The sequence below is a fragment of the Mastigoproctus giganteus genome, chromosome 2 (genome assembly GCF_048544385.1).
Source record: "Mastigoproctus giganteus isolate SK-2022 chromosome 2, ASM4854438v1, whole genome shotgun sequence".
Lineage (NCBI taxonomy): Eukaryota > Metazoa > Arthropoda > Arachnida > Uropygi > Thelyphonidae > Mastigoproctus > Mastigoproctus giganteus.
The window spans coordinates 147,103,363-147,119,443 of NC_143576.1; the positions used below are offsets into that span (position 1 = coordinate 147,103,363).

Consider the following 16,081-nt stretch of genomic DNA (forward strand, 5'->3'; position numbering starts at 1 on the left):
CGTGACCTGACCATTGCCTTATACAGAGGGACAATCATCTCCTTTTCCCTGCTAGCAAAATTCCTATATATCATTGACAAAACTCCATGACCTGCTCTTGCACCCTGTCTACATTGCTCAGAAAACTTCATATCTGACTGCACAATTACACTAAGGCCTTTTTCGTTTACTACCACCCTACGTATACTAACACACAGTTGGTATGTTTCTCTGGGGTTATTTCTACACATATGCAGTACTTTGCATTTGTCAATGTTAAACTTCAGTTTGCCACTTCTCAGCCCATCTACCCAAATTATCTAGATCCTGTTGCAGTAGCACACTGTCATTAACAACCCTGCCAACCTGTATATCATCTGAAAACTGCGACATGAAGTATGATATACCTTCATCAATATAATTGATAAATATACAAAACAACAGTGGACCCAACACCGAACCCTGGGGGACTCCGCTCGCAACATTAGTCCACGAAGAGCAGCGTCCGTTGATTACCACTCTGTCTCCCACTCATCCACCCTTTTATCCATTGTAGCAACTTACCCTTAATACCATTCTGCTCCAATTTGTACAATAGTCTTCCATGCGCAACAGTATCAAAAGCTTTCCTGAAATCCAAATATATGATATCAAAATTATTTTTGCATACAGTTCCTTTGTAACCACATTATAGTTTCCAATCAAATCTGTCAGACAAGATTTTCCCTTAATAAACCTTAAGCTATGGACCTTATCAGCTAAGGACATACTCGTTTCATAAACTACAAAGAAACTTCCTGGACATATTTTTCAATCGGGACAGCTGCGCCGCTATCCCACTACTAACTGTGCCTCTATTAACTACCTAGGTGCCTCTTAAAACCCCCTAGCTATTTGAAATATACTAAAGTAGATGTGATATGGATGGCTGAAATCCCCAATAATGATCAATCCGACTACAAAGGATTTCCTGGACCTTTGTTAAGCTTAAGACACGCTTGTGTCTTCATTGGCTTACCAACTGCGAGCTATTTTCTTAATTTTGCTTGACAATAAACTTAACAGTATGTAGTAAGCACCTCGTGAGCAAAATCAACGACATTGCAGCAGTTAGATGTTGAGGTAGCTACGCGCGCGAGCGCACACACACATGTAGGAAGGCGGTGTGTACTCCTATATGCTCTCAGTTCCTTGTTTTGTTTTTTAAGTCGTTTTTCCATGTAATTATTTCGAATGTACGATAAAAACAAATCCCTTAACGATATTAAACAAATTCGAAGTCTTCTTTTAGTTGATAAAAGGAGCCTTTCCCTGATAGCTAGCAGCAGAGTTTTTAAAGTCAACTGCCCGGTAACCATGGAAACTGGCGTGATTTCGAAAGCGGGACTTCTGGTTTTATTATTAAGGCCGCCATTTGAAATACGCCCAGAGAAAAATGTGACATTCCGTACAGAAGGACCTGACGGTGAATGAGGCGGCATGGAATGTACACACCGATCAGGTGACACTGTTTGATTGATGAAATTATACCCCATCTGGAGGGATTCATTGATTGTATTGAACACACACACCAACTATATATATATATAGAAAAGAATATTAACGTCGCCAGGAGTGACATGATTTAAAGCTGGATAGAGGCCCTGTTACTTACAGCTGCTGGCCAGATCGCTCTAAATGTCTTTCACTACGAAGAATATAGCGATTCGTAACCCAGCTTCGCATAAATAATCCGCCTGCCATTTTATCTGAGAACATCAAGAACGCAGCTTTTTTTTTTTTTTTTTTTTGCTTGTTTATTCAATCTGATCGATGCTGGAGCATAACACTCCAGCAAAGAACAACGGCATAAAGTAAATTCTTCAGTAACTGACGACAATAATGAAGTTCACTGTCGAAAGAGAAACAGCATGGAAACATTGGGAATGGATTTTGAGTCTTGTTTTAAATAAAAAAAAAATAATTAAAACAAAGAAAAGCTAAAAGTTCCATTAAAACTTAAAAGCTAAAAGTTCCATTAAAACTTAAAAGCTAAAAGTTCAACTTTTAATGGACAATGAAAGTTTGCTGTACAAACAAGATGTTAGCATATTTTTATATACATGGATGGATGGATGGATGGTTGGTTGGTTGGTTGGTTGTTGTTGAGTTTTAGGAGCATTGGCAACTAATGCCATGTTTCTCTACATATATTGTCAGCAAACTGCGTGGGTTCTGAGGTCGATTTTCTGTTTTATGGACGAAAAACTCGAGTTTTCGGGGGAAAAACCAATCTGCCTCGCCTGAGACTGACTAACTCAGGCACTTTGTGAAAAAGACCCATAAAATTCTTTCCTTCATAGACGAGATTCGAATTCACGCCTTTTCCATCCGGTATGGAGAGAACAACGATCCTACCAACATATACATGAAAAATAAAACCCCCTGAGAAAGAGGCTAAATATTTCGAATGTCATAAAAAATTAAGGGACGACGCACTCTATAGAACTTTTATTATTGATATATAAGCACACTTTTGGTGTGGGGGAGATTTATAGTTTAAACTTTGTTTCATAACATAACTGGATTACCAGTTTGAAGCGCTGGCATTCGAAAATCAAGGTCCCACGTCATCAACAGGTTTAGAAAATGCGCATTCTTAGTATCAGTTCAATTCTTTTAATTCTGAGTAATTAATCATTCTTAGATTCGATTTCAGCAGAAATGAAAACCCACATAGTCTTCCGCAGATTGAAAATGCGTATGGGACCCGTGATTGAAACTGAATTCTCTGAAAATTAATTGAAGTGCTTTTCGTTCTTTTAATGTATATGAAAACTGAGGACCGGCCCTCACAGTAGTAGAGCAGCTGCATCTCTCTCTCTCTCTCCTGCCACACCATGTAGATGTACTTTCATAAAGTTCTGAGAAGGATATTCTTGACAGTACACTTTCTTCTAGAACGTCATGCCATTCAACTTGATCAAATGATATTCTGCCTTCGATGGCCATTTCCTGCCGTAATTTATTCAAATTCTTTTAATGCAGTCTTATCAGTACGGAGTAAAAGCCTCTCTTGTCAATGTTTCTTTCAGAAAATTTGCATTCTTATCAAGAACTCTTAAACAAATCCCACTGACATAACATTTTGTTGGATTCCATGACACTCGGGAATACCAGGCAGTGAGAAAGTACAGGAGGAGGAGGAGGAGAAGAAGAAGGAGCAACGAAACTGCCTCGTGTAACAGCTATCCCAGCACTAACCGAAGACCAGTTATTAAAAGAGCAAACGATGAAGAATGGACTCAGTTATCAAGTAATGAAATCTGCAATGAACTACATAAAAAGAAACCTAATCCGCAAATATACTCCAGCAATAGACAAAAATATTATATTTTTATACACCAATCTGTTAAAGCCGGATCATGTATTCTCCATTTTCTCTCTCTTCCCTGGAACTATATTCTCTCCTGAAAACTATTTTATGGAAACCGTGAGCATGTGAATCTGAGAAACATTTATTGTCTACTACTGTATAATAATCATATTGATAATTCTCTGGAACTTAAATTATGGCATAGATGTTTATAGTGCAGCCAGAAACAAAATAAAACTTGTGCCATTAACGCAAATGGAAATATTTATAATATTTTATGAAAGATGTTCCATAATTGCAATACAACGCAACAGTTAATTGTATGTCTGGATTCTTTCACCATATCTACGTTAGAAGTGATAAATAAATTCCAGGGACTGGAAATAAAGACAGATTAGGGTAATTACGTTATATTTTGGCTAGACAAACATTGCTGTTATGAGAGTTTCAGATGTTTTAGTAATTTACGCAACGGAGAAAGTTGGGAGAAGAACCAACGAAGATGAAAGGATTAAGACGAAGTCACGAATAAATTTTCAACTGCTCTTAATTCGAATAATTAGAGACTCCATGATTTCGATTGCCATTATATGATATTTATTTCGGTAAGTTAGCCATTGTTCTCTCTGTAATCACTGGATTGTTAAGTAAAACAAGTATATTACTTTACAGCAATTCTCTGCCAGTCCTTTAGTTACATGCAGCACTTCTCTCTGTGATAAGAATGTCTAGGAAAGTTAGAGAGGGGAGAAGATATCATAAGAGAACGATTAACCCCTGATTGGTCAACCAAAAAATCACAATAACACCAAACTACCCTCTAAAGATCAGTTTTCTTGTAATTGTATAAAATGATTTTAATCTCTGGCTAAGAATAAATCAGATTTTTAAAAATTTATGTTGTGTTACTGAATAGGTTCATCCATAATGCATCTACACTGAGTAGCCACTTTATTAGGTAAACCTAACTAATAGTGAATAGCTCCCCTTTAGCCCTCAGAACGGCATGAATTTGTAGTGCCGTGGACTTACCAATGTATCCAAAGCGTGACACGGGGATGCTGTTGCATTGTTTTTTGCGGGGCTCTACTTCAAAGAGCTCATTTCAGAAGCATTGAATCGGATTGCGAACGCCATTGCAGTAGGCTGAATTCGCTCTCATGTTTCTGGAACCATTTCGGTATAATTCGGGCCTTGTGGAATGGCGCATTATCTTGTTGGAAGAGCTCATTCGCAGGTGGATACACTGAAACCATGAAGAGATGCGCCGGTCGCAAACAATTTTTACATAAAACCTCTGCCATCGAATTATCCAGACTCGTAAAATGGAGAGCTGTCTTTACAGCGATAATAGTGGAGTTTCCAGTGTTTACGTATTACACACTGCTGGAGCTGGAAAAGATGTTGTATGAAGCGATAATTGAAAACGAGCAACTGAAATCAACGGACGAGCAGTTGCGACAAACGAATGCGACCCTCACGACGACTATAACCAACCCGGCTTTCGAGGCCTTAAACACCATTACCTCTACCACGCAGGCCCAGGCCCCTTTTGAAGGGACTCCTCAGACTTTATCATATGCGACCGCCGTCAGAATGCTCAAGATTCCTCCCTAGTGATATCGTGAACAGCGATGGCGTAAAAGACAAAATCTTGAAAATCTTAAAACCAAAGTCGGAAAACATAAAAATCAAAAGTGTCCGAAAGGTCCGTGACAGGGATATAATCCTCGAAGCAGCCTCCAAATCAGATCTGGAGCAATTACAACAAACAAAACCTCTGCCATCCAAATGTTGCTGCACTAGTGTCAAGGGACAATGCACAACACCAAAGCGCTACCCACACTACTGCATCGGCACCCTGCATTGTTGACATCTGACAAGAAGGGTCCATGGACTAAAGATATTTTCGCCACATTCTGGTCCTTCCTTCATGAAACATCAGAATCCTGGGTTTATCAGACTGGGCATGTATATTGTAGAAACCGCACTCACAAGAGGTTTCTCTCCCGTGAAAGGCATTTTCAAAGAATCCTATCAAATGTTTAAGTTAATCGAGGAATAAAAACCGTTCCTTGACTCCACTGTCCTTTTTTGTTTATTTTCTAGTTATTGTGCTATTATTTAAGATTGCGCTTATTATTTAAGATTATGCTTTCTCAAATGCCTCTTTGGATACCCTTGTTGCACTGGGTTGTTATTTGACTTACTGTATCTTTTCTGTTATCCTACACAATATTTACCAGCCTCAGTTGGCCTCTCGCATCAACGAATTGTTTCCGATTCTAGTATTTCTGTTGGCTGGATGCAATTTAGTTATTGGGCCAACCTCGATACGCCCGAGACACAGTCTTACGTGAAAACACCAGCAGGGTTTCAGTTTCCTAGATGCCCCATGCCTGCGCGTCTGGCACCGACTTCCATGTGCGTTCACAGTCAAATCTTTTGTCATTCCCATTCTCGCGCGCACAAACACACACACAGCATTCCTGTGTATCTGCTTTATCTGTTGCGAACTCGCTGTTAGTCCTGATCGCCGAGAAAGATAATGCATGTGAACAAGGGACTGGCAGAGATTCTGAAACAAGATACTATTAAGGAAAGTATGGACATGTGGAGTGTCTTAACGAAAGTAATAATCAGAAGAAAAGCTACTTTGACCATATTGCCTCATGTTTATAGTTAGATTTTCATGTTTTCCGAAACTGATAATTCACGCGGAAAAGCCTAATCCCTCCACCCGAGATTATCTAACTACGACCTCGGCTGAAGAGACTTTTAGAAATTCCCCCAGTCATTGACGGGACTCGAATCTCCAAACAAGTGATAAGTGAAGATACGATTATGCTGTTGCGGGAAGGAGTTAACATGGCCACCGTCCAGTGTGCACGCACGTTTTCCGCGCTCCAGGATTTTGTTCACGAATGTGTGGTTAGTGTCTACTAGTTTTTGAAAAGTGTACTCTTTAGTAGAAATACTACAGTGAATCTCAGGGTGAGAAACTTTTGCTTATTAACGGGGTACTTTGCAGGTTATTTTTTATCTACTGGGTGTCTCAAAAATATTGGTACAAACGTTTAGGGTAGGTAGGTAACATCTAAAGGAATGTGAATCGCATACGAACTCATAACCGGAAACGTCACCGTAAGTCGGTACACGGCGCTGTTCATCAGTTCGCGAGAGGAGAGGGAAAATTTCTGGTTTACTCATTCAAGCAGTAGTCGCCGCACGAAGAGCATGCATCGATATAAGAACTGTGAGCTGGCAGACATGCACCTAGTGTATGGATTAGCAGAGGGCAATGGACGAGCCGCTCAACGAATTTATGGAGAACGCTTCCCAGACAGACATGTACCGGACCACCATTTGTTTGCGCGTGTGCATCAAAATTTGTGCGATTATGGGTCATTTAGAGGTAACAGGAGTAGTGCGGGCAAACCACGTTCGACGCGAACTCCCGCCTTGAAAGAAAGTGTGTTGAAAGCCGAACAGAATAATCCCACTACTAGCACACATGTCGTTGCCTCTGCCTTAGGAGTGTCTCGTTGTAGTGTACAGCGTGTCTGGCACGACAATTCCTTACACCCCTTTCATCTCCAAAGGGTTCAGTTATTGCTCCCCCCCAAGATCATCCTGCACGTGTGGCTTTTGCGCAGTGGTTTCTCCAAGAAAGTGTTCAAGACTTGAATTTTCCAGCCTATATATTTTGGTCACGGATGAGGCTTATTTCACTCGGGAAGGTTTATTCAATCAGCACAATGCTCATGTGTGGGCTCACGACAACCCACACTGTGTGCGCCCCCATGAGGAACAACATCGCTTCGCAATAAATGTGTGGTCTAGTATGGTCAGTGACTGGTTAGTCTGCCCATACCTGTTACCATCCCGCACGAACTCCGCTAAATATCGGATCTTTCTTGAACAAGTTCTACCAGGGTTACTTGACGATGTTCCAGCAAATGTGGGACGCAACATTTGGTTTCAACATGACAGGGCGCCTGCCCATTATGGAAGGTGTGTTCGTGACCATTTGAACAGGCGTTTTGGACGTCGGTGGATTGACCGTAGTGGACCCGTTGCGTGGCCCCTACGCTCACCTGATTTATCGAGTCTTGATTTCTTTCTGTGGGGGGGGGGCTCAAATCTATCGTGTATGAATCGCCTGTGGAGACGGAAATGGATCTGGTGGCGAGACTGGTCTGCGCTGTTGCTACTGTCAAAGAAACTCCAGGTGTGTTCGCCAATCCATGCTGCGTCCGTTTCACGCATGAATCGCGTCTCATGGTGGAACCTTCGAGCATCTGTTGTAACATCATGAAATGCATCCATCTCGTACTCCATTGTTAATATAATGTCAAATAAATGTTTGCCACTAATTACCGTCTTGTATCATTTCTGCTTCTTGTGCCTCTGCTACTACTTTCCCGTGACGTTTCCGGTTATGGGTTCCTATGCGATTCACATTCCTTTAGATGTTACCTACCTCCACTAAACGTTTGTACCAATATTTTTCAGACACCCTGTATATCCTTTGTTGCCAGACCGTATTGGTCACCATGAGGCTGACAACTGGGCTATAGAGAGGCACCAATTATACTGTGGTTGCCACGCAAATACCCTCCACTTGACTTAGGAGGCTTGTATACCCCCCTTATGTGACAACGGAATGTGTAGCATTCCCCTCCGGTGCAGGGATTAGTGAGTTCACATCTACTCCTTCAGCTGTCACTTTGACTGCTGCATTTCACTAATTGTGAATGTTCATCTGAAGGCACTATTGGAAATTTTATCAAACATAAATTAAAAGACCAGGTTTATGAGCCACAACATGGGCTATTTCCGGCCACGTGGTTCGATGCTCCCACCAGTGTAACTTCGGACTGCGACAGCGTCGCAATATCTTTGGACAGTTTATAGTGAACAATTTCGGTGTAGTCATGATTTTCGCAATTCCCCCCCCCCTTCTGCCATAGACTTACAATGGACAGACAGTACCTTCTCTCCTGTCTACCTCACTCACAAACTGTTTTCACCATCGTCTTGAGCGACTGCAAAAACCCCGGAAGACGGTAGCCTCGGTCTCTCTAAGGCCACATTAACCTTTGGGTGCTTCCCTTCCCCACGTGACATGTGGGGTCAGCTCAAATTAACGCAGACTGCTCTGCCCCTAATAACCACACGAACTTGTATGACCCATAAATCAACAACGTTTTCAAGCCTCTGTGCGGATCTGCAAGAGATATCCTGATTATCCGGACCGTTCTCGTTTATCCGAACAAAACCATAAAATGCCAGAACCGGCACATGGATAGAAGGAAACCGCGCCTGCCGAGTCATCCACAGTGATAAATCACGACCTCACCATCCTGGATACCCAGGAAGGTCCAGATGCCGTGAAATTAGTGTCAACCGCCAAAAGAAAGTACACAAAACTTACAGTACCAAAGTCAGGAATAGAGACCCGCAACCAGGATGACCTACGAGACCCACAGGACACAACCATCAGACAACAGGTCCTCCCACTGGATCCGACCATACCAGAGGGCACTGTCCTCGAAAAAGCAATAAAACTCAAAACCGAGCTTGAAGACCTGTTCAAAAAACCAGTCTAACTGGGTAACCAGAAACCTACGGGCACTATGGAACAAACTTGAAACAGTGCTATACCAAACCAATCTTAAATGCGAGAAAGCAATTTAGAAGCTCGACGCCTACCTTGACGGAGGAGCAAGACCCCAATCTGACTGGGGAGCAAATCAAATGCTACAGCGTGCTCCCACCTTCGCAGAGACTCTGACGAACACAAGAAAACAAAACCAACCAGTGTCAACAACCACAACCGTAACCAAACGGAAAACACCCCTTCCTACACCACATCTAGTTCTCCTCCTAAAACCTGCAACCCCCGACGCCCCTCAGACCAGCGAGCAAATTAAGGAGACTGTGATTGCCAAACTAACCAGCGAATTTAAGACGACAAAAATAAAATCTATCAGAAAGACCAGGAACACTGGTGTAATTATTGAGACCGAAGCAGATGCAACAAAGATCCTAAAAAACACCACAATCCCAACTCTAGGCCTTCTGGCTGAACCCCCAAAGAGGAAAGACCCATCAATAACCATATTTGACATGGCTAAAGATATTGAACGAGTAGCCATCAGGGAGGAGCTGTACCAGAGAAATTTCCAACTTGCACTCCCAGAAGACCCTGCCAACCATATCATTCCAAAAATTCCAAACAAAATCGCGTACGGGAAGCTTAACAAACTGGGTTGTGGAGCTGTCCCCCGAGCCTGGCAAACAAAACAACATCAAAATAGAGTCTTTATAAACTGGGGCAGCCACCACTACAAGGAACACGTGGCTGTTCCCAAGTGTTTCAAATGCTGCCGCTTTGGCTATATTACTCACATGTGTGCGCAGACCTTGCCAACCTGAGGCCACTGTGCAAGTACGGGCCACAACTACAACTCCTGCCCCAACAAGACAGATGCTCCAACTTGTGCCAATTGTAAAGCCCAGAAACTACCTGCCGACCATTCGATCAGAGACAATAAATGTCCGGTGTACGTTAGAGCCAAGAGTGCACAACAAACAAGAATAAATTTTAAAGACTCTACCTAAAAACTATAACTCAACTATAGTGAAATTCGCGCAACACAACGCTCAAAGAGCCATCGTAGTTGCTGCCCAGCTGAGAAAAAAGGCAGAAGAGGAAAACCTGGACATTCTCTTCCTCCAAGAGCCATACTCGGATAGTCCAGTGGTGAGAGGATACCAACTCAACTACAAAGTGGTACAGCACGACGGAGACACCCCTTGGGCGGCCCTGATCGTCCGTAATCCTGACCTCACGGTGACTAAGATCTCACATCTGTGCAACAAATGGGCTGCCTGTGCCCATATTACATACGACAGTATAATGATATTGCATAAAAGTCCCCCACTGGGGGACTTTTATGCAATATCATTATACTGTCGACCAGGTGAAGACATCCTCCCGGCGGTAAACTACCCGCAGAACGTCCTACCTGAAATTCCTAATGCTAAAATAATCATCTGTGCCGATGTCAATTGTAGGTGACCGGCATGGCACAGCACAACTCCCGAAAGACGCCGATCCAGAAATGGACAACGCCTTAAAGAATTCCTTACCAACAACAGCCTCTCAGTTCTTAACCAACCAAACAATGCACCCACCTTCTCAAGCTCTCTTTGGGAAGCCACCATCGATGTCAGTCTGGCCACTCGCTCCATCGCCAACCACCTATCCTCCTGGGTGGTCAGAGAAGATTGGACTACTTCAGACCACAGAGTTATCACCTTCCAGTTACATCGTGCTGTCACCCATCAACCTATACCTAGGCTCACGCTGTACAGATTTTCAGTGTAAATAGCCAACTGAGACCTTTTCAGAGAGAAGCTGACTGAGGCTGCCCGAACCTTTTACCACACAGGTTTCACACCAGACCAACATCAAAGAGCCATAACAACAATTATTACAGAAGCTGCAACCGCTGCAATCAGACGAAAGAGATCATCCCCTGGGTACGTTCCGTGGTGGTGCCCAGAACTCCAAAGACTCAGACGCGAAGTCAATGCATGCCGCAAGAACTTCCAGCATGCGTGCCGCTCCTGGCCGACAGCTGAAATGGAAGACGTGGCATGAATCAGTAAATGAAATTCTGGATGTTACATTTCTTCCTAAAATGGTTTCTAACTCCGCAGAATAGTTCCAGCTCTGCAAGGAGAACAACAAATACAAACCCGCTCTCCAGGAGCCCCCTTTCACTCATACAGAACTCCTGGCAGTGAACAAATTGCGAAACAGGAAAACGCCGGGAGCGGACTACTTTGAACCTAAGATTGTTAAAAAGGCAGTTGAATATATCCCGAACCTCATCTTAAATTTATTTAATCACTGCCTCTCTACAGGCCACTTTCATCGTAACTGGAGATTGGCAAAAGTCAGACTCATACTGAAAAACCCAACCAAGCCACAAGACCTCTCTGAGTCATAGACCGCTTGCACTACTCTCAGTAATCAGCAAGCTCTTTGAGAACTTTCTCTATAATAAAATTGAAAGTCACTACCTTGCCGCAGGCCTCTCCTCCCCGAACCAGTTTGGCTTCCGGAGGGGGTGGCCAAGCGTCCTCGGCAGACTCAGGGAGGTAAATATCCCGGGCAATCTATATGACTGCATACAAATCTCTCTCTGACAGAATGGTCACAGTAACTACTCCCTACTGCCAAGTCACCCGACCTGTTCATCGGGGGTGCCCACAGGGCTCTGTACTGGGGCCACCACTTTGAAACCTTGTCCTGGACAGTTTCCTGGACCTTGATGGAGTAGATACCCAAGATACGCGGATGATCTTGTCCTATTGCTACAGGCGGCCAGCAGAGCCCAGATGGAAGCTACTGAAAACCAGGCCATTGATAGACTACAGAAATGGGTCAGTCTCAATCACCTGAGAATTTCCTCAACCAAAACTTCTTCGATACTCCTGAAAGGTTCTCTTGACATAAACAGGTTGCCACAAATCAAGATACAGGATACCACAATAAAACTAGCAACAGAACTGAAGCATCTCGGACTTACCCTTGACAAGAACTTATCTTTCACCCCACATCCTGTACATGTGCAGAAGAGGTGCTCAGCATTTATTGCCAGAGTTCCTCGGAAGAATTGGGGCCTAAATAAGAGGAACTCTCCCTCTTTTATAAAGCCATATTTATCCCAGCCCTCTCATATGCTGCGGGTGTCTGGTTTAAAAAAAGCCACCACGGCAGTCAGTAGGAGAAAATTAGAGACTATACAATGCTCCATCCTATTAACCATCTCAAGGGCATGCTGTACTGTGAGCTCTCACGCACTCCAGGTCCGTGCACTCGCACGCACTCCAGGTAGAAATAATCCGTTGCGGCCTACTCTACCACCTTTCAAAGGAAAAAGGAAAGAACAGTGACTTGTATTGGTTTCACCATCAATCCAATCTATAACACTGTAACAGGGAAGAAATGCCTTTCAACCTTCCTTGGACAAATCTGGCAATCCAGATGGACGGACTCAACCAAGGGTGCCGTGATCCGGAAATTTATCCCGGACATTCTGCAAGTCTACCCACGTCAACCACCCTGGTTCTCACCTGGCCTCTACATCACTTTTCTGCTCACAGGGCACGGATCTTTCAATGCAAAATTGGGCACCTTCAGTATTGTAGAATCGCCACTATGCCACTGCGGTGAGGCGCAAACCTGGAACCTTTTAATGCACGATTGCCCCCTTTACGAAGACCTCCGTTGCCATCTCATCACGAATATCCATTTCAACCCAAAGGATCAGGAGTACCTCATACTGCTGGAAGAGGACCATTACCGGGTTCTCTCACAATTTGCCCAAGAGATGTTCACCAGATTAAGGACCTTACCGCGACCACCCTAGAGCCTACTGTTTAACCCGGAGAAAAGCAAACAGACACAAGACAAACCATTGGTTACCCACTAGTGAATTTCAAACACCACCAACTCGCAGTATCGAAAACACCGCACATAACCACACTCACTAATTACTATAAAAGGACTAAAAGAAGACACCTATATCAAGAACAAGAACTGTACTAGAAGGATCAGGGGACAACATCTAGAAGACAACATCCTAAACTCAGACCTGCATCTCAAGGATAAAAAAAAAAATACTGGACTGGACCATGAATGACAATGCGTCTACACTGCCCAACGCCAATATTGGCGATCTGAATCGGTCTCTCTTGCCTGGTTCCCATTTTAACTCCCCTTCCCTTGGCAGGGGGAATGGAGATGGGCCCCATATCCTCTCCCCCTGCCGCTCCCTCCTTTCACCTGGTGAGGCATGGTCCTGCCTTTACTGACTCTCTTCTCCTTCCCTATCGTCCCCATATTTCTAGCTTTTCCTCCCAGCCTCCTTCAGTCTGCCCACCCACTCTATCTGTGTGCCAGTGAACACCCTATACTTCCAAATTGCTTCGCCCACAAAACTTTCGGCCCTTCCAATTCTAGCGCTGCCCCTGCCGCGATCATCACTCTATATGTGTATGCTGTTTTTTTTTTTTTTTTTTTTTTTTTTTTTTAGGTCCTAGCCACTGAAATCTCAGGAAATTAGGTGGCAGGACCTGAAGGAGTAATCTTAAAGTACTGGTGTACCTGGTCTTCCTCCATGGGGCGAAGTGTGGGCAACGTCGGGCCTCAGTAGGGGTCTGGGGCTAAATGGCCAGAGAAACAACGATACACAACACTGCACGTAAACAATACCCATATGCAGAAAGGTGCTGAACTTATCATTTAATTTCGATTCCCCTTCTTCACTTCTTTCTTCCTGCTGAAGAAGGAAGAAAACAATTATTGGTCTTATTTGTAAGTTACTCTTGAAGTCAGAAGCATTAATTATGCATTTAATTTTATTTAAACTTTATTAGCATGAACTTGTTTTGAATTTATTTATTTTGGTTCGCTTATATTGTTCGAACACACTTCAAATAGTTTTTGTCCATTTGTAGATAAATGATATCAGAAAGATAGATTGTCCATCTATGTGATCAACTATTGTATGATCCTTCGAGAACGATATCCAAGTGCAACAGTCCCACATCAGTAGACAACGGTTGTGCTATCTTTTCTGAAGATCAATTAGATCAGATTGCATCATCCGTAAGACTTTTGTTTAATCGTTTCAGAGTTTAATCTTATAATTAGAACATTACTTTCTTGATAATATTCGAAATTTCCTTTTCATTTCCAACTTCTAGAACCTTTTTGAATCTATATTTGGCTTCATTTTGTTGTCGTTTTCTGAATTTCTATTTTTAAACGTGCAGAAACAGTTTTATTGTAGTGTGCTCAGTCTTTTAGAAACTTAAAAAAGAAAATTCGCATGACAACTGTCACTTTCTATCTTGGGATCACGGTAGCCTCTCCAGGTTGAGAGAAAGACCAACTTTTGGCGGCTTTTATTGTGACCTAAGACCAAGCCTTCGAGGTTCAAAGTCGGTCTGTCACTGTAAGGACTAAAGTGTCACCAAAACAGAAGATAGATCTGCTTAATTTTCAAATTATTTCAAAGCCTGTGTTCAAAAATTTAAAAGTAATCTTTTAATTAAGAAGCTTTTCAATTATTACATAATGAATGCAAATATTAAAGAACAAAGCTAGTAAACTATAAATTACAGATCATTAAGACCATGAATAATTGAAAGCAGATGAATTTGAAAACGACACTCTTATAAAAAATAAACGAAGATACGAATACTTTGTGCAGTGATATAATTCCTTGGAAGAACTCGAACAATACAAAACTCTTAAAACTAAACCGATTAAAATCTGTTTTAAGAATTACAAAAGACGAAATAATTCTCTGCTATCAATAACTGAAATATTTTTCCTGTTTGCTAATAAGTGTAGAAACAAGATCGTAGATCAGAGTTTTCAAAAGATTAAAAATGCTAAGATTATTACGATAGAATTCTAAATAACTGAGATTATTAATGGGCACTATCACATTATTCAAAAGTTTTTGTCAAAATGGTAATGAAGAAAGTGATTGAACGTCATAAACTGTCGCTTCAGTCGAAATGGAATGAGAGAGAGAGGTTGATTAACCTATCCAGGAAATGCCTAAGGAAAGTCTTTGCATTCTGTTTAATGACTCATGCCTCAGTGGATTTGAATGCCTTTACTGTAATATCCTTTCTGTCCTTTACGAAACTCTAGAATGGAACCGGTTCGCCTGTATTCTTTTTATGTGCTCGAACCCACTTTAAAATCTTACAAGAATTCATCTGTCCTTTGAGACGAAGCTGTCAAGCAACGATCGGGTTCTCATCGAAATGTTAACGGATGCAAATTAAAGAGATGACGTAAGATGCATTCAATTAATCCTTTGAGGAAAAGCGCAAATATAACGTATACGGTCTCTCTCGGTGCCTTCCATTAAACTTTCCAAACTTAGACTAATAGTTTCTCAGATGGGAACCTAAAGAGCTTTTCCTCATTGTACTACGTTTAAGCATTAACAGTTTCGTATAAACGGCCCGAACAGCCTAATTATTCGATTAATACTGGGAAAAGTAACCGATACATTTTCCATGAAAGACATGTTTGTGCTTTTAGCAGGAACGGCACCAAGTTGTTTGTAAAAGAGGATTTATAGTATTGAATATTCTTTCATCAATAAATCTCTTAAGTTTTAGAAATGGAATTTATAATTTGTTTAGAAACATACAACATCAAAATGCTTACATTAATATGGATAACTGGAAGTGTTAAGAAAATGATTCGCATCTCTTGTAAAATAATTAATCCTCTCTGGGATTTAAAACCATTTAAATTATTGTACAGCAGATGCGAATGTAAATTTGTGTGTATTTGCCTATGTGGTCAAAGTAATGGCTAGGGCTTTAATTTCAAGAGGGGGGGGGTGGATTATAATTGAATGAGATAATTCTCGTGTTCGATTCACGCGAGAGACTGTATAGTGTCGAATACAAAAGTTATAGGAAATATTCGATGGTTTTATCCTCAAAGACACAAACGTATTCGTACCAGTATCAAGTTCCGCAAATGTAAAATACCAAAATTGGATGATGGGAAAGCTTAGTTTAAGTGAGCAAAAGAAACAAGCGTGTTAGAATTATGATTATAGGATGCTGATTTCTGTGAGCATTATATGAAAACAAAGCCACTGATAGGATACGACGAGCGAAAGCTGA

General features: G+C 42.0%; 1 protein-coding gene across 6 annotated transcripts in view; it reads left to right on the forward strand.

The window, feature by feature from the left end:
- LOC150089645 (complexin-like) overlaps window positions 1-16,081 on the forward strand; it is a 650,426-nt gene that overhangs the window by 531,894 nt on the left and 102,451 nt on the right. The window contains exon 1 of one of the 6 annotated variants that reach the window (XM_090389577.1): window positions 13,906-14,024. The exons of the other annotated variants lie outside the window; for them this stretch is intronic. The gene's annotated coding sequence lies outside the window, so the exon portion shown is untranslated. Of the gene's footprint in view, window positions 1-13,905; window positions 14,025-16,081 lie in introns of those variants that run through there. 6 annotated transcript variants of the gene reach the window in all.